Below are 20,176 nucleotides of genomic sequence, written 5' to 3'. Positions count from 1 at the left end.
ATCTACCCAATTTTTCATAAAATTTATCTTTTTTTTTGAATCGATTCAAATTCGTCAAATCGTCAAAATAAAATTAAACGTACGCGCTTTAGACGAAAAATTGATGCATATGTAAATTTTAGTACTGTCATTTGCCTAAGTGATTAAAGGGATTGTGTTGTATTAAAGCACATTTGTCAAACCCCCATCGAAAGTGAGCACTATTGCATAAGTGCTGAAGTCTACATCTCGGATATTCGAAACGCTGAATTAAATTAAGAAGTTTTGGCTCCTACAAAATTGGGCCTCCAATGTAAAAAGTGAATAGCCGAGGGGTCATCGGCTTTCAGAAATCCCGTACACCAGGTAGCAGACTTCAAGCTCGGCGGAATTGTGCCAAGCATTGCGAGGACTTTGCAACGCGTGGCGGCAAATATGGCGCTGGAGATGTAGACTAGGTAAAGGAAAGTGGGTAAGCCCTCGCAAATAATTGTTCAGTCCATTCAATCTGCTACAGTACAGCGATATGTTCCTCTGTGTTAAGATAAAAACGAAAACATATCTCTGACCAGAACAGAAAGATCTCGGTATTCTGGCAGTAAAAAAAGCAAACTTTATTCGTCATCTTCTTACATGGAAAATATCAAAATACAATAGTAGCATATTGCCAAACATACTTGTCTTAACAGTTAAATCTATTTTACAATGACTAAAATGTTACTCAATACAAATAAAAATATTTAAAAATTGTAGTAATCAATGATAGTGAGAACATTACAATAGTAAAATGGTCCTTTTGGATTTTATATGTCTGTAACACCGATTTAATAATAACTCATCTTGGAATACAAAAATAAAAAATAAACGCTAGAAGCTTAGCCTACTACCTCTCGATCTGTGATAAAAGTAATTTAACGCTCCCAAAGTAAAAAGTACATTGTATATTGTGTCACAAAATACTCACTAAAGTGTAAAGTTCAGAAAGAAATATTGCAAGTTTTTTCTTGACGTTTGAATAAAAATTGCTTCGGCCTAAACCATATTGTGGTACATGTCTCTTTAAAAATTAGTAGAATAATAGGGTAGCTTTAAAATGAGAGGAATCTCAATTCAAGTGCCCTTTTCTAATCTTGAGCATATTCAATCATTTCTTGTTTTTTTTAAATTTGGATTCTCCAAAGGTACTCCAAGGAAATACAGTTAAGTCCGCAATTTTCCAGGGTCTCTTTTACATTTCAGAAGAATAAAGTATTTCACGACTTTAGCCTAGACCCTGCTTTCCTTGGACTTTAGGCGGTAAGGCGATTCTAAGGAGTTGAGCCGATTCAAACTTCCGATTTTATTAGAATTTTTCAAGCCTTGCACATGGGAAGAGAATATAGATATGAAGTTGAAAATACCTTTCCGATCTCATATTTCGGATCTCGAATTCTGAGTTTTATTGGCTCAGCGCAAAGCTCTTCCAAGTTGATGAAATTCAATACCTTGGAGGGGGGAAGGATTAACGTAGATATTTGAAAATCCCTTGCCAGACCATAATTTGAGCACTTAGCTCAAAAGTTTTCCAAAAAAGTACAAAACGGCTCAGCTAGTCTTACCAATTGCTTTCATATTAAAATTGTCCTTGTCATGACTTCTTTCATTCAAGATAAAAACATCTTTTAAAAACATCATCTTTTCAATCATTTTAGCTGATTGTGCCTATCCAAATTAAAAAAAAAAAAATAAAAATCAAGAAGCTGATAATGCGCGACGATAAAGGCTAAAAACATGGGCAAGATTATAATAAGAATAAAGAAAAATACTCGGCTCCCCGGAAACACACAACTTTTCAAGGATCGGTATTATTCTTGATCAAATTGAGCGATTGGCTGGAAACATCTGCCAAATATATAGATTCCCTCCTTTTACCACCCATCCCAGCGGACTCGCTTGAAAACAGTCTTTCCCTCAAATTTCTCATCATGTCACATACGCTAATCAACCCGTTTAAAAATCAAGCAACAAAAGAATGAGCTTCCACAATCTATAAACCAAATCCTCACTGTTAATATTGTTGTAAGTTACAGGGCGTTCCACGAAGAAAAAGAAGATTTCGAAAATTAATTTCTGAAATGAGTTTTTTATAACAATAGCTTGTCTTTATTATTGATAAAAGATAAGTTTTATTTTAAAAAATAATATTTAGTGGAAAAAAGCAACGTTTTTGATCACAATACCAAACACAGGCCCACATATTCCAGATTCCAAGCAAAAGTGGAGTTAGCGAAGAGTGTATGGGGGAGGAGGAGGAAGAGCCTGCTTAATATGAAAATCAGCTGAAAATACCCACTTGGTGTTTGCGCAACGGATATAAAGACGATTTTGCATACGACCGACTCCGGGGCCTGAATCCCCCTCCATCAAATCTTTACTCGACACGTAAAAACGTAATGAAAATGCATATAAAAAATTCTTGATTCTTTTTTAGGGTTTTTGCGACCCCACCCCCTAGAAAAAATCCTGGATGTGCCCTTGATTTGCATCGAACGCGATATTACATAGGTGGATCAAAATTTGATCGAAATCATAATTACAAGACTTTAACTAATTTAACAAAAAAATAATAAATAAAAGAAAACGCAACAACGAAGGAGATGGTTCCCGTAGGTTAATTATTATATACAGAGTCACAATCAAAATATATCTTAAAATCTTTAACAGGCAATTAGAAAGCATTACAAAACTTCCTTATCACCGACAACTAGGACTAATCAAAGAAGAACTATCTACAATCTAAACCTTTCTATTAGTTCTAAGATAAGCCATTCTAAAAAAAAAACAAACTGTTGCAATTTCTTTCAAAAGGGACTTAAGTTTACGATTCAGTGAATTTTTTTATATTGAAATAAAACATAATTACTGGAGATCTTGATTTCGCCACAGATTAAAATTTCTTTTATATTTAGAAAAGATAGTCTCGTCTATAGTTTTTAGCATCGTATCTTCAAAGTTCTGTAATTACGTCTAAAAACAAATCAAACATATATTTTTCAGATTCAATACTTGGAATCCATTGAAATAAAGGGTAATTTAAATAATGTGTTAAATTACTACGAAAGATAAATGAAGAAATGACAGTGGTTGTCAGACGTATTAGAAAATGGCAACATTCTCACACAAAATTCTTATATAAATGAAAATGTTTTTATATAGCCAATCCATTTTTCACGAGTCTAGTTTTTAGTTTTTGAGAAGATAAGTACCCTTTGGACCATAAAAAGAACTCCTACACCAAAACTAAATAAATGATTTTATAACCCCAAAAAACACTTAACCCTAATTGTAAACGAGCTCTTAGTTTTGCAGTCCCCATCCCATCCCACAAAGTAACAGCTAATATATACAATAATTCCTTGCATCGCAATATTCGAGACAAATATGACGCTTTTTCTGGCAAAATTTTTTTTCTTCCTTTTTAAACTTTTACCTCTCCAAAGAAATTTTTTAGAGGCTAGCTCCCAAACCCTGAATATGGGTGACCTTGCCTATTTGATCTATATCCATCAGTAATATTTTTTTTTCTCTCCTAGAATACACTTTCTACAGAATAGAAAACCTATCCGTAAAAAAAAGAAAAAATCAAACAGCAAAATATGAATTTCTACGGTTAGTAACTCTTGGACACAAACGATCAGCCAAAATGAATTTGAAGGTTTTAGTTCAGCCGTAAGGCATGTACAAGAGCCAGATTTGCAATGTAAATCACGCAAGGAGAACTGTTTTGCTAACCGAAAATAAACAGTAAGCTTTTCGTTGCAAAGTATTATTGCAATCGAACACGTGGCATGCAGGTGCGCTGAAGTCCCACAAAACTTGGGTTTTTATATAAACCCTTACTTTAGATATAAAAAGCATTTTCCATCACCCTTTAGATCCCACCCCAAACTTAAGGATTAGATTTGCAAAACCAAATTTTATTAGACTTATTTACAAGTGTTCGCAGAAGTTATAGTATAACTCCAGTCCTAACTAACGAAATTGTCTCCATAAATTCTCCAAATTCTTATAAATTTTTTTAATAATCATTTTTACGGAAACATAGTGTTTTATCCTCTGATAAGAACAGGTTTTTCTTACAGTAAAAATTACTTTTTATTCTTTCTTCGCTGTTTTCAATTGGCAATATCCCAATCCTTGTGCCAGAGATTCAAATTAAGATACTTGAGAAATCTGCAAATCACCTGCCAGTTACGCCACTGGTCTATTAAGATCATCCAGATTATAAAAAAAAAAAATGTTTAAAGTGTCCAAAAACTTATCTGATTCAATTTGGATTTCCTTATTTATTCATTCTGGCAAAATTTACAAATTCCAACAAGACCTAACCGAATTGTTACCGTATACAAAAGTTAAGTAAATAAATAGATATTAGGCAAAGTCAACATTATCCTGATCAACTGGATAATATCATAGGGTGCTGCTAAGGCAATTACAGATGGGATAATGGGTGTCCGGTGCCGCATACAACTCCTTTTTTCACTTTTTTAATCTACGGATCCCACATAAAAAAAAAATAATCATATCACATGGATGGAATTGGTATCGGACCTACCGGCCGCACAACGCCTCCAACCATCCAGATGTAAAAGTAGATATATAGGAATATTGCTATTTTTAGACATATTAGAATTGCTATACTAAAAGAATAGGATGAACCGAATGATATGTGAATGGATTCTAGCCTGGTTACGAACAGATTAATATATATATATATATATATATATATATATATATATATATATATATATATATATATATATATATATATATATATATATATATATATATATATATATATATATATATACAATTTGTGAAGTTGCTGATGGTGTCCTAGGGAAGAGTGCTAAGACTACAATTAGGAATATTTATACAACTAGTGAAAATAATATATTATGAAATATATTTTCATAATAATATAATATTATGATTATGATATATTATGTTATGATATTACATATATTATATTATATGATATTTATATTATGATATTACATAGAAAATAATATAAATAATATATTTAGAAAATAATATAATATTATGCAACTAGTGGAAAAGCTTTTGGTTTAATAGAGAGTAGAAAGGGTTTGTATAAGAATTATCTGAGTGATAGGTCGTATGAAAACAAAAGGAATGTAAAGAAAGTGGAGAAAGCATTAAAATATGAACTAAGGAGATGTGAAGTGGAGGCGATGGATAAAATTGCTGAGGATCTAGAAGATGCGGCTAGACGGCATAATAGTAAAATATTATACTGGCATGTTAATAAATTGAAAGGGAGTAGCCAATCCGGACTAGTCCCGGTTAAAGATAGAAATGGGGCCACAATTAGTGATAAGGAAAAAGTTAAAGAAAGATGGGTGGAACATTTTGAGAATGTGCTAAACCGAGATACAGTTGCAGGAAAAGATATAGATGAAAATGAAAAAGTTCGTGATACCTTGGATGTGAAGGGAGATTTGTTTAGTGAGGAAGAATTAGCGACAGTACTAAAAGGATTAAAAAATAATAAGACCCCAGGTGCTGATAGTATGATTAATGAGTTTCTTAAATATGGAGGTTAGGAATAAGCTACTGAAGATTATGAACATGATTTTTGAAAAAGGGGAAGTACCCAATGATTTTAGGAAAACCTTAATTAAACCACTGTATAAGAAAGGTGACAAGAGTGAGTGTCGTAATTATCGAGGCATTAGTCTGGTCTCTGTAGGTAGCAAATTACTGAGTAATATGATACTTTTTAGACTGAGACATGCTGTAGACAAAGTTTTAAGGGAAGAACAATGCGGTTTTAGAAAAGGTAGAGGATGTGTCGACCATGTTTTCACTCTTAGGTTAATAATTGAGAAGTCCCTTCGTTATCAAACACCTTTGGTCCTTAGTTTTATCGATTATGAGCAAGCTTTCGATTCTGTTGATAGAACAGCGTTAACAAAGATCTTATCGTTACATGGTATACCAGAAAAATACATTAAAGTGATTTGCGCTATTTACGAGAATAATACTGCTGCGGTTAAGGTAGGAAATGAGGTTAGCAACTGGTTTTGTATTAAATCAGGAGTTAAGCAGGGTTGTGTTCTATCCCCCTTTATATGGATCATTTTGATGGACTTCGTCTTAAGGAGCACAGGAAAGGCAATTGGAGACCATGGAATCAAATGGGGAGGAAGAACGCTCCTGGACTTAGATTATGCTGATGATTTAAGCATATTAGATGAAAGTGTGAGCAAAATGAATGAATTTTTAGAGGTTTTACGAGTTCAGGGTGCTAAAATAGGCTTGAAAATTAATGTTAAGAAGACTAAGTCACTAAGGCTAGGAATAAGTGAAGATGAACAGGTGACATTAGGCAACGAAAAGATTGATCAGGTTGGGAGCTTCAGTTACCTTGGTAGTATTATTAGTAAAGATGGTGGGAGCAGTGAAGATGTTAAAAGTAGAATAGCTAAAGCTCAGGGTGTTTTTTCACAGTTAAAAAAAGTTTGGAAGAATAGAAAGATAAGTCTACATACCAAGATTAGAATATGGAAGCTACAGTGATGACAGTGGTCAAATATGGCTCTGAAGCACGGGCACTCCGAAAAGCAGATGAAAATTTACTAGATGTTTTCCAGAGAAATTGCCTACGGATTGTTCTGGGTACCCGGCTGACTGACCGTATTTCAAATAGTAGGTTGTACGAAAAGTGTGGTTCAATCCCGCTTTCTGGGGCTATAATGAAAGAAAGGTTGAGATGGATAGGCCACGTTCTATGGATGAAGGATGACAGATTACCGAAGATTGTCCTTTTTGGCCAACCGTCTAGGGCTACACGGAAAGCAGGTCGTCCTTGTCTGGGTTGGGAGGATGTCATAAATAAAGATTTAAAGGAAATGGGAACTTCCTGGGAGGGTGTAAAGAGGGAGGCTTTAAATAGATTAGGTTGGAGGAGGAGCGTGCGTGGCTGTGTTGGCCTCAGGCGGCTTGGTGCTGCAGTGAGTTATTAGTAGTAGTAGTAGTAGTAGTAGTAGTAGTAGTAGTAGTAGTAGTAGTAGTAGTAGTAGTAGTAGTAGTAGTAGTAGTAGTAGTAGTAGTAGTAGTAGTAGTAGTAGTAGTAGTAGTAGTAGTAGTAGTAGTAGTAGTAGTAGTAGTAGTAGTAGTAGTAGTAGTAGTAGTAGTAGTAGTAGTAGTATATATATATATATATATATATATATATATATATATATATATATATATATATATATATATATATATATATATATATATATACAGAGCAAGGTTGAAAGTTGTAACAAGCAAACATAATTGTTTCGCAGATTGCGCAAGACATATACTACAAAACAAGCTAAATAAAGTAACTCGTGATATTTCCCAACATTTCTAGAATTCTAAGAGCAAGCACTTTAAAGTATACATCTGATCAACTCGTTTGATTGAAGAATAAATTCAGAATAATACATTTCATTTCTGCTAAATCAAATAGGGGGTGCCACTTCATGACGTTATGCACATAGGAACTTACTTGAAGGGGGGGGGGAGTATAAAATTTGACAAAAACTCAAGCGACAGAAGTAACAAATAAAATTTAACGGAGAATTGCAGGATAAATAGAAGAAAATGAAGATTTCTAGGGTGCACGGGCCAAACACCTCCCTCCCTCTCTACGTTCGACCACGATTGTCCGCAGGAGTCGATTTCAGGAAGGGAAAAACGGATAAAATAAACAAAAAATACAGTGAATTATTTGAAAAATCTTGATACCATTGAAAAATCTAGGTAGACTCCCCTAAACAAACACAACTTAGGAAAAATAGGGAAATTTTTTTATGACAATGGAATTCAATTCTGTGAAAATTTCAGCCCTATGTCCAAAGGCCGTCTTCAGCACAACACCAGAAATATATATATATATATATATATATATATATATATATATATATATATATATATATATATATATATATATATATATATATATATATATATATATATATATATGTGTATATATATATATATATATATATATATATATATATATATATATATATATATATATATATATATATATATATATATATATATATATATATATATATATATACATTCTGGAGTTGTGCTGAAGACGGCCCTTCGACATAGGGCTGAAATATTCACTGAATTCAATTCCTCTGTCTTGAAAATTTTTCCTATTGTTTCTAAGTTGTGTTTGTTTGATATGGAAAGGTAGTGTGGTCTTCGTCGCTATTTACGTCTATCCTATGGGGAGAATTGACTTATGATTTATTTTATTAGTTTAGGTAAAAAAAAAAAATAATAAAAAAAAGTCCTGGTTGAACTTCGTGGAAGTAAGGATGCTATTGTTCCCAAGTTGTGTTTGTTAGATATGGAAAGGCAGTGTGGTCTTCGTCGCTATTTAAGACTCCCCCCCCCCAGACAGTTCGTGGTCTCCTTTTACGTCAACTCTGATTTTTAGAAATCAGGCGGAAGCTTTAACTGGCGGAAACTGGCGGAAGCTTTAGCCATGATTTGTACGATTGGGAATAAACTTGACTTCACCATTGGAAAGCTGCTATCTAGCCGAAACCTAGCCGTTTCTTTCTCTAGTTTTTTTTTCTTTTATTTGTTTTTTCTTTATTTGCCTTTCTTGTAGTCAATTTCTGTTTCGTATTAGAAATCTGATCATTTAACTGGCGTGTTCCGAAGAATGTTAACATGAATAAAAACACGTGATAAAAAGCAGAGACACAAAAGGTTTATTTGAAGTTTGCCAACGTCTCAAAAGTAAAATTTCTACACACCATATTTTTCACGCTGATCACCCCTAAAAGTAAACTGTCAGGCCTGAAAAGCCTTGGGCTGCAGCCTAATATATTTTTCATAAAGCAGCAAAAAAAAATCCAGAGTTAATTTTAGTTGAAAGTATTTTTTATGTGTAGGGAGAAATCACAAATAACTTTTCTCATCCACTAGACCTATAGCCAGTATTTTTCTATGGGGACGGGGACAGTAGCGTCAGTTTGCGAAAATTTAGCAGGGGAGGTGAAGTTTTCGAAATCTAGAGGTGGCAAATTTGTGAATATTTTCAATGAAAGTACCAAAAAAAACACATTGTTCAATGAAAACAACCCCCAAAAAAGGCATTTTTCAGAATTCAGAGGGCGAAAAATGAATGGGGCACATGACCTCTCAACTGACGCCACTGGAGGGGGGTCATCTTCAGTAAATATATTTTCTATGGCTTATTTATCCATTAAATGATAGAAGTGTGTATTTTTAAGCAGGGTAATTACTTTTCATTTCAAAGGAGGGCAGCTCAAATCGAGAAATAAGTACGGAACTACAGGTGTTCTTAGGCTCAGTCCAAAAGAAAGAGAGAGATTATCTATCATTTATTTCCATGTTAAAGTGCTTTAATTTCATTGGCTTATTTCTGAGACGGATTTTCATAGGCCAATCCCATTGTTCTTTATTTTCAGAAAGACATATAAGTGATAGTTGGACTGAGCTCTGTTAGAAGCCAGCAAAAAAAAATCACAAAACGAAAGATATCGGAATTAGTAACCAAAGGAAAACTGTTCTTACTAGATTTGGTTAGATTATACCAATGTTCGCTATTTGTACTCTTTGTGCAAGATACCTCGTCTGGACTAGCAACAACACCAATAAAAGAGAAAAACCATTTAAAGTTATTCCTAAATATAATATTTGGCACCGCAGCACTTACGTCCCTACCATAATCCCCATCTATATAGCCCCAATTATAGTTCTCGGCTACATAGCCTTCAAAAGTATACTAGTTTCTTTGTTAATTTTTTTTTTTTAATTACATTGTGATCAAAGAATTTAAACATGTTACAGATTGCAGGCAATACTAAGATCTATCCGCAAGTTAGATTAGTTTATAAAAAACAGAGAAAATAATTGAAACGTGTGTGTAGCCTAACTCATCCCCGGTTTAACTGAACCACCACATTTCACCCAAACTATTTAGCTTAACCCTCGTTTGACTCAACCCCCAGGCAACTCATACCGCGTTTAACTCAACCCCATTCAAGCTAATATAACCTAACCTAGTGTGTTGCCGGGATGAAATGAATTGGGGGTGAGGTTAGTGGGATGGTATGAGGGGTAGAATAGGGGCTGAGCTAAACGGGGGTGTAGTTAAATGGATTTGACTTGAATAAGGGTTGTATTTAACAAGGAGGTTGACTTAAATGGAAGTTGAATTAAACGGGGTTTTAGTTGAATGAGTGTTTTGTTTAACAGGACTGCGTTGAGTTACATAGAAACCAATACTATAGACTAAGGGAATCAAATTCCTTGTGACAAAGGCTAGGCTGGAATAAAACATTCTGGAACAAGTTTAATGCTATTGCCTAAGGAATGTCTAACCTACACAGACATAAGGTATGCCTATTACCGGTAAAATTCTAGTTGATTGACTTTTGGCTATCTCGGAAAGGGGTTAGTTTAGGAAACTGAAGCTTTCAGGGATGGGTCTAAAGGCTAAAGTATGTTCCGGGAAGGTATTTTGAAGTACCCACCTCTACCCCTTCCCCCTCAAGAGGGTCTGAAATTCGCTTACATGAAAGGTCTGCACCTATTGAAATTTTGACAAAACATCATTTTACCTTAATTTTTAGTTACCATTTGCCTTTTCTCTTCCTATAGTTCTGAAAATGCAATTCCTGTCATTTGAATAGAATTCTGAGCCATATCAATGTTTTGTTGTTTTTTTCAAAATTTAGGAAATGTATTTGCATATCTTTAAAACCTTATAAATTAGGATTGAGCAAAGTTGTGAAGCTGAAAACAATTTTGTTGTACTTCATTCAAGCAGAAGATCTATTTTGCATGGTTTCACTTTTATAACACACATATTTTTAAGGGTCATCAAAGGTCAGGGCCCTCTAGAGGGAGAAGGAGTGGAGGTAGGTATTTCAAAATACCTTCCCGGGACATACTTTAGCCTGTAGACTCATCCCTGAAAGTTTCATTTTCCTAACCTAACCCCTTTCTGAGATAGTAAGAAGTCCTTCAACTAGAATTTTACCATATTTAAGTAGACAATGCCTTGTCGTCCAGATAATAGATCAATGCCTAAAAAATGTTTTGATCCGATTAAGATCCATTTAAATATCCAGGGTTACTCGCTGATTGAAAACATACGAAGTAAAATAAAACTTTTCTCACACAAAATGCCCAAGAGTAGCCTATACTCAGTCTACAAGAAATATAACAGGCTAATAAATGAAACAGCCAACTTCTTAACCTATGGTTTCGATAAATAGATTATATGATCTCTAAAACGAAAAGTATGATGTTAAATGTACATCAATAAAAGAAGAGAAAAAAATAGCATACCTTGGGTTAACGGAATCCCAATTTAATCGAAACCACTTCTGTAATTTAATCTATCTTACAGATTAATATCCTTGCTCAGAATCACAATTTTCAGGTCACTCAATATATCCCAAAATTCACAACTTATTCACACACGCATTCACACTGCAAACAGATCGGAAGTCGGAAGAGACAGCCAAAAACGCATCCCAGTTAATCGAATTGGTTGACATTGATGATGTGGTGTCGGCTCAACTGTTTCGAAAAGCGAGATGGGAATTTTCGAGTTTTGTTCTCCCATTTTGCCTGCGGAACAGGAGGTGAATTTAGTGGGAGGCAGGTGGGGTGCTCCGATGGGTGGACAATCTCCTGTAAAGAATGTTTTCAAGTAATACCTCAAACAGCTCGCCTAATTATAAACGACTCGATAATACATCTCTGTCTCAAATCTATCTTATCCTTCTCATTATTATTACATACTGCGTGATTATTATATTTGATTATTTTTAATCGTATAAATCCGAAATTTAACTCGTTGATTGTTTCGAGACATGATAAGCTTTTTTAGATTTAGTCTAGGCAATGGCAAAATAAATAGAATCAGACACTTGTGGGAGTGCTTTGGGGTAGCATTTCGTGCAGGAGGGGGTTAGACAAATTAAAAAAAAAATAACAATGAGGTGAATGGCATGGGAAGTAAGAGATGTTTGGTAAAGATTACGAAAAAAAACTTCATAAATCTTGTACATTCTTATACAATAAAAATCTTATTTTTATTGCGTTAAAAATCTTAGTATTTTAAAATAATGTCATAAATCTCAAATTTGTCTAATATTTTAGTTAGGATAAAAATTAAATCAAATAGTCGAAAATATATACGACTATAATTGTAGAAATAGAATACCAGTTTTGATTAACTATCTGATAATATACTTTCATTGATATATTACAAGTTAAACCAATCTGACAAATTATAAATGACTGGAGAATATATATATTTTTCAAATTTCTCTAATCGTTCTGACTTGTATGGGTTTTTATGTAATTGTGCAGGCATATTATATCGCATTATTTTCTCAATATTCCGAAACGTTCTCTCGGTACTGTATGCATTTTCATTTCTTTTTTTTTTTGGAGGGTTGCTGAAGGATTTTCTGTAAGTATATGCGGGCTAAAAGGTTTATTGCCAGACCGAGAGCTATAATTTTGATATTGGATCACAGCATCAAGGGTATCAAGTTGAAGCTTTCAGAGATTGTAGCGGAGGGGGGGGGGGCTAAAAAGCCTCAGATTTGGACTTGGGAGAGGAGTAGAGGGGGGCTAATTTTTTCGATCCATCTAAACGCTTTGCACTATAAGCCTCTTTGGGACCTGTAGTCTATTCACCGTTGAATGTCAAAACAAATAAGAGAGTTCCCAGGAGACGAAAAGTGTTTCGCTAAAACCTGGTAGCAGTTTTGAGGATCAAGTTGAAACTTCCAGCAAGTGTGTGAGAAAGGGGATGCAGGCCTCAAACCTTAAATTTTGATTCAGGGGGAGGGTGCAAAAAGAAAGAATCTATAGATTTTGGGTTATAATCTGTTTAAAATTTTAGACACCACGCCCCTTGTCGGACAAGGATCTATGCTCGGTGAAATAGCGATGTAAAGCAAACGTGATCATGGCTCCATATGTTAACAAAATACCGTAACTACATTATCTCAGGTATAGTAAGGGAGATCGAGTTGACATTTTCAAACGACAGTGGAGGGCCAAGTGGAGTGGATCAGAGGGATCATTATGCACAAAAAAACTCAAAAAAGCTTTGTTTTTGTCAAAAATGGGCCCGAAGTTTTGTCTTGATCACCTAAAACTCGTGATACTTGTGTTCAGCCCAATTAGTTAACTCGGAATCTTTTATTTAATAACAAAAGACCTAGATACTTGAAGATTCGAGGTGTACAAAAACGGAGTCTTAAATTTTGCCGCTCCAATGGATTGTTTGTAAAGGAAAAAAAAAACATCAAAACGGGGTTTTTGAGGCCGAACAAGAATAGTGAAAAAAAAACACACAAAGCGAATATTTCAAGAGGACAATCACCTTTCTTATTCAGGGCGAACAAAATAATATATAAAAGGAAAATGCCGAAGAAAAAACCAACGAAAGAAACGCGGAAAGTCAAAATAAATAAAATTCAAAAAAAGCCAAAAACTATAAGAATTAGAACCAAAAATTTAACTAATTTTCATTTTTAATACTTTTGGCTTGTATTGAATTTTATTTGTCTTAATTTTTTTTTTTTTTTCTTCGGCATTTTCCTTGTATATATTATTTTGTTCGCGATGAAGAAGAGAGGCGGTTCCTCTCTCGAAATATTCGCTTTGTGAGTTTTTTCAGTATTCTCGTTTGGTCTAAAAACCCTACTTTTGATCATTTTCTTTCTTTATACTATGGTAGGCCAATATGGTTTAAGAAACTATCTTTTATAAGTTTCTTGGCTAGCTGGACCCCTATACAGAAAACAAATTTGAAACTAAATTTAGCAGCATCTGTTCGTGACGCCCAGAAACGGGCCCAAACATTGTTTCGTCTCTGATAGGCTTTTAACTTAAAGAACAGGTAGACAGGGCCAGATAAACTTCATCAGAAAAAAAAATTGAAGATTGGTTGTATTGATACGTGACACCTGAAACAGGCCGAACAATTTTTTTTCTCCGATTGGCTTGGAGTTCAGTGCAAGTAGACAGAGACAAAGAATCCTAAATGAAGACAAAAGCCATGGAGGGAATGTTGCTTTGATTGAAAACGTCCAATATAGGACAGAATTCGTTTTGCCTAAGATCGGCTACTAAATGGGCATTTATAGTCGACCAGATGAGGCCAAGCGAAAAAAAAAATGAAAACTACATGTTCCTTGAACAGTCTTGAAAAGTACAAGTAAAATCAAACTGAATGTTTGTTATATATTGACATTAATTTCTGAAAGATCACCAGTTCAAGGTTTTATTTCACTGTAATTTCATTTTCCTTTTCAAAGCTGCAATGACTGGAAAAGAAAACATTTGTAATATCATTCGTTTTCAGTGAAGCACCAATGTCGTAGTAGACTTTAGACTTTTACAGTTAGGAAAGGGGGAAGTATCCAAACTCTTGTTTGCAGTGGAGCTATATTTGTCTTGAACAGTCTTGCAAAGGACTAATAAAATTAAACGAAATATTTTATATATGATATTAATTGCTGAAAGCTCATCCGTTCAAAATTTAATTTACTGTAATTTTTATGTTTATTTTAAATGTTGTAATAAGTACAAAAGAAAATATTTGTAATATAATTCGATTTCAGTAAAGCGCCAATGACACAGTAGGTTTTAGACTTATACAGTGAAAGAAGGAGGCAAAAACCAAACTTCGGAGAGTTTTTTGTTCGTTTCAAGCTGGATTTCCAAATTCATCTTAAGTTTCACTCATTTTAAGATTTATTTACTCATTTATATTAGTAACTATTGTTTGTTTGTTTGCTGCGATTGTTTATATAATTGTCTGTTCGTTTTGGGTTTCATTTATGCCTCAATAGCAAAATATTTTGTTCGTTTTATGCTTCATTTGCATATTCAACTTAAGCTTTACTCATTTTCAGATTTACTTATTCATTTATATTAGCACCTGTTGAATGTTTTTTGCTATGATGGTTTATTTAATTTCTATTCGTTTCGGGTTTCATTTATTCTTTAAAAGTAATTTCTGGTTGTTTTAAGTTTGAGTTATTGTAGGTTTCTATTTCTTCTGACCTTAAGTTTAATATGGCCTTTACTTTTCTTCAAAAAACTTCTTTTTCGAAAAGCTTTTTTTAAATGAATTTCAGTTCGTTTTTGATTGCCAAATTTTAAGTTTTTCAAAATTCCCTATTTTTTTCTTTTTTTAATCCAAATAAATTAACAGTTTTGGTAAGAACTAATAAATTAAACTGAATATTGGATATATATTGATATTAATTGCTGAAAGCTGGCCAGCTCAAGATTTTGTTTTACCCAGGCCGGATTTAAAGCTTTGACGCCTCTAGACCCAAGCGTTTTCGCCACTCCGTTTTTGCAATTTATTTTCTATGTTGTAATAAGAACAAAAAAAAAATATTTCTAAATATTATTCCTTTTAGTAGAGTCAAATACACAGTAGGCTTTCTACTTTACGGTTAGAGAAACGGACAGTAGCCATACTATTATTTGTAGTGAAGACACCATTCAGTAGAAGTACATACCTCCTACTCCCTGGAAACGACTGTGGTCCAACAAGAATCCTTAATCCAATTCTCACTTGTGTCTGAATTCTTTTCTCTCAATTATTATAATAAAAAAAGGTAAGTTATTTTGCAGAACTTTCTAGCCACGTAAGTAAGAGAATTAGTTATTTAAGTAAGAGAATGATAATTTTACCGTTAGGGAAACGGGCAGTAGCCATACTCTTTTTTTGTAGGGAAGACACCATTCATTTGAAATGCATAACCCAAATTCTTTTGGAAAGAATTGGGGGGGGGAACTTTCGGAAAGTTTTTGTATTAATTTTTGTTCGTTTTCTTTATCACTTTCGATTCTTAAGAACTTCAAAACTTACATAAGTTACAATTCTTGCCCCAGTCCGGTTGCTATGGAGGATTTCTAAGCCCTGATTTATAGTAATTTGAATTTCGGACTATTTTAAACAAAATGGCAATCTCAAAATTTTTATCGATTGTATTTAGGGAAAACACGTGGCGGGGGGATAACGTGGTGGGTGGGCCGATGAATCTTAAATAGGTAACTAGAGCTTTCACTTTCCTATCAAACGAGCCATCACTGAAGTTTATACGACCACCCCTTACACAAAACCTTATATGACCTCGGGACATACCTTACAACACTTCCCCTCGGGATCTGTGGGAATGTGTCAACCTCGAAGTTTTTGTTATTCGGTCTTTAAACTATTTTGAACAAAACAGCTATCTCAAAATTTTGATGCGATACAGTTGGCGAAAAAGGGCACTATACATTCTGATTTACAATAGAATAAGCCCCCTCCGAAATTTATACGACCATCGCTTATATACCCCAAGGGCACATTTTATAACACTTGCTCCTTGGTTCTTGGGAAGAGGGGCTGTTTTATTCCTGGAGTTTTTATTATATTATCTTTGGTCTATTTTGAATAAAATGGCTATATAAAAAATTCGATTGGACGCATTTGGGGAAAAGAAGGTTCGGAAGGGGAGGGCTCGTCACCATCGGATTACTTTTGATTCTTAGAAGGTGAATTGGAACTACTAATTTCTAATCATTTGAGTCCCCTCTAAAGTTTATACGACCACCTTTTCTATGAAAATCTTATATGCCCCCGCGGCATAAGTTACAACCCTATTTCAAACAAACTAGATATCTCGAAATTTTTATTTGATACATTTGGGGAAAAGAGGGTGATTGTGTCACGGGAGGATAGATACCCTCTGTCAACTTTTGACTCATAAAAAGTTAACTAGAACTTTCGATTTCCAATCAAATGAGCCCCCTTCAAAGTTTTTACGACCATCCCTTACATAAAAACCTCATACGCCTCCGGGGCACAACTTGAAACACTTGCCCCCTGGGCTCTGGGGGTCATGTCGACCCGGAGTTTTTGTTATCTGGTGTTTGAACAATTAAAAAAAATGGCTATCTCAAAATTTGTATCAGATGGATTTGGGGAAAAAACAGTCAGGAAGCTAGTTGCGCTCGGATCTCTTTTGCCTCTTAAAAAGTGAACTAGAAATTTCGATTTCCAATCCAATGACCCACCTTCAAAGTTTAAACGACCACCCCTTACATATAAAACCCTGTAAGCGCGCAAAACCTCTGTAAACCTCTAGCGCACAACTTAAAACACTTACCCCCATGCTCTAAGGAGTTGTGTTCAAATGAGCCCTCTCCGAAGTTTATACGAGAATCCCTTCTATAAGAACCATATATGCCCCCAGAGCATAATTTACAACGCCTACTCCGGGACCTAGGGGGTTGCGTCGACACCGGAATTTTTCTTACCTGGTTTAATCAGATGGGTTTGGGGGAAAAAAGGGCGTGGAGGGGCTAGTTGGCCTCGGATCTCTTTTGAATCTTAAAGCGTGAACTAGAACTTTCAGTTTCCAATCAAATGAGCCCTATCTGAAGTTCATACGAGACTGCCTTTCATAAGAACCATATATGTCCCATGGACACAAATTACAACGCCTGCCCCCAGGCACTTGGGGGTTGTGTCAACACGAGAGTTTTTGTTATCTGACCTTTGAACTATTTTTAAAAAATGACCATCTCAAAATTTGTATCGATGGTTTTGGAGAAAAAAGGGCATGGGGGGACTATTTTCCCTTTGATCTCGTTTGACTCTTACAAAGTGAACTAGAACTTTCAATTTCCAAGCAAACGAGCCCTCTCAGAGCTTTTACGAGCATCCCTTCAATAAGAACCATGTATACCCCAGGACATAACTTACAACGCCTGCCCTCAGGCCTTGGGGGTTGCGTCGACACAAGAGTTTTTCTTATCTGATTTTTGAACTATTTTTGACAAAATGGATATCTGAAAATTTTCATCGGATGGGATTGGGGAAAAAAGGGCGCGGGGGTGGCTAGCTTCCCTCAGATCTCGTTTGACTCTTACAAAGTGAACTAGAACTTTCAATTTCCAAGCAAACGAGCTCTCTCTGAAGTTTATACGAGCATCCCTTTCATAAGAACCATAGATGTCCCCAGGGAATAGCTTACAACACCTGCCCCCCGGATCCTGGGGGTTAATGTCGACACCTTAGTTTTGTTATCTGACCTTTGAACTATTTTTAACAAAATGACTATCTCAAAATTTTATCAGATGCATTTTGGGAAAAAAGGGCGTGGGGGATTTAGTTCCCTCCAATCTCTTTTGACTCTCAAAAACTGAACTAGAACTTTCAATTTCCAATAAAAATGAGCCTTCTCTGAAGCTTATACAAGCATTTCTTCCATTAAAACCACATATGCCCCAGGGCATAACTTACAACTCCTGTTCCCAGGCTCTGGGGGGTTGTGTCGACATCGGAGTTATCGTTATATGATCTTTGGGCTATTTTTGACAAAATGGCTATTTCAAATTTTTTATTGGGTGTATTTTGGAAAAAAGGACATGGCAGGTAGTTACCCTCCGATTACAGTTGACTCTTAAAAGTGGCCCTAGAACTTCCGATTTCCAATCGAATGAGCCCCCTCCGAGGTTTATGCGACGACCCCTTCCATATGAAGTGCCTCTAGAAAAAAAATAAATAAGTGATAAAACATTGGAGCCGTATAGCCTTTCCTATAGGCAACGCTATAGCGTTGTCTCTGAAAGGGGGTAAAAACTCCTCAAAAAGGAAAGTAATCTTGACGGAAACTGTAGAGGAAATCCCACTGTAGAGGTTTCATGGTCCTGTCTAAAAAAATGCAGAATTTTTCCTAGAAGAAAGATCACGGATGCGAGTTTGTTGTTATTTATTCATTTTATTTAATTTTTTACCAGGGTTGGTTATATTGAGCCAATGGTCCTTGAGCGTTGGGAGAGGGCTCATTAGAAAGGAAATTATAAGTTACATGGCCCCTTTTAAGTGACCGGAAAGACGGTTCGGTACTTGTATGATATACCCACTACCTAATATTCTTCTAATATATTTCTCTGACGCTAAATCTTGATGAAATACAACAAAGTAAGATAAAAATATAATACTTTAGAAACAAATTTGGACTGTATGTTTGCACATTAGGTGGGGGTGGGGGGTAATGTACAGCGGTTCTGCATGCCTAATGTGTTAGGTGCAATTATTCCTCATATTATGTAGTAAGAATTGCTTTGTAACTTCACACAGTCCAAAAACTATACCCAATGCTTGTCGCTACTCTGTCTTGTCTCACGCTAAGCTGAAAGAAACTAACGAAACAAGAGCCAATTCATATGGCACTTGTAACGAGGTCGGAAGAGCCAAGAGTTTCTTTCCATCAAGTTTTATAACAATCTCTCCACTCTAAGCGTTTTCAAAGATTTCTGGTTTCCCCCTCCAACTCCCCCCAATGTCACCAGATCCGGCTGGGATTTAAAATAAGAGCTCTCAGACACGAGATCCAATAACCCGTTTGTAAATTAAAAATACCCCATTTTTTCTAATTTTTCCAAATCAACCGTCCTCCCCCCCCAGATGGTCAAATCGGGGAAGTAACTATTTCTACTTTAATCTGGTCGGGTCCCTGATATGCCTGCCAACTTTCAGTGATCGCTATATTGATCACGCGTCTAGTTTCGGATCTTCTTCGTGTAAAATTTGGGATGGTTCGAGATTCGAGCTTGAGACCTCTCGCACTCTAAGCGAAAATCATACCCCTAGACCACAAGCCATACTTAAGAAGAACAAATATTTGTTTTACCGGCAAATAAAATTCTTTTCAACTATCTTGTTGGCTCGCTCCCCCTCAGATGGTCGAATCGAGAAAAAGACCATTTCTGATTTAATCTAGTCTGGTCCTTGATACGCCTGCTAACTTTCATCGTCCTAGCTTATCTGGAAGGGCCCAAACTAGAACCCCCTCCCAACTCCCCCAAAGAGACCGGATCCAGTCCGGTTGTCTCAATAAAGTATCTAGGACATGTTTCCTACCTTATTCTTCCCACCAAGTTTCATCCCGATCTCTACACTTTAAGCGTTTTCCAAGATTTCCGGTTTCCCCTCCAACTACCCCCCCCCTGTCACCGCATCTTGTTGCGATTTAAAATAAGAGCTTCACCAAATATCAAATTTAATTAAGATCTGATCACCTGTTCGTAAGTTAAAAATACCTCATTTTTTCTAATT

At 35.3% G+C, this 20,176-nt stretch overlaps 1 protein-coding gene across 4 annotated transcripts in view; it reads right to left on the bottom strand.

The window, feature by feature from the left end:
• The window catches only part of LOC136030324 (transcription factor dcp-66-like), an 84,516-nt gene that overhangs the window by 48,238 nt on the left and 16,102 nt on the right, over positions 1-20,176 (bottom strand). For 2 of the 4 annotated variants that reach the window (XM_065709227.1, XM_065709224.1), the window contains exons 2-3: positions 11,368-11,715; positions 6,534-6,732 (exon numbers count right to left, since the gene is read on the bottom strand). The gene's annotated coding sequence lies outside the window, so the exon portion shown is untranslated. Of the gene's footprint in view, positions 1-6,533; positions 6,733-11,367; positions 11,716-20,176 lie in introns of those variants that run through there. The other 2 variants (XM_065709225.1, XM_065709223.1) reach the window with 1 other exon arrangement.

The sequence above is a fragment of the Artemia franciscana genome, chromosome 8, assembly GCF_032884065.1.
Source record: "Artemia franciscana chromosome 8, ASM3288406v1, whole genome shotgun sequence".
Lineage (NCBI taxonomy): Eukaryota > Metazoa > Arthropoda > Branchiopoda > Anostraca > Artemiidae > Artemia > Artemia franciscana.
The sequence above is the reverse complement of the archived record's forward strand: the minus strand, read 5'-3'. Positions and strand labels throughout refer to the sequence as shown.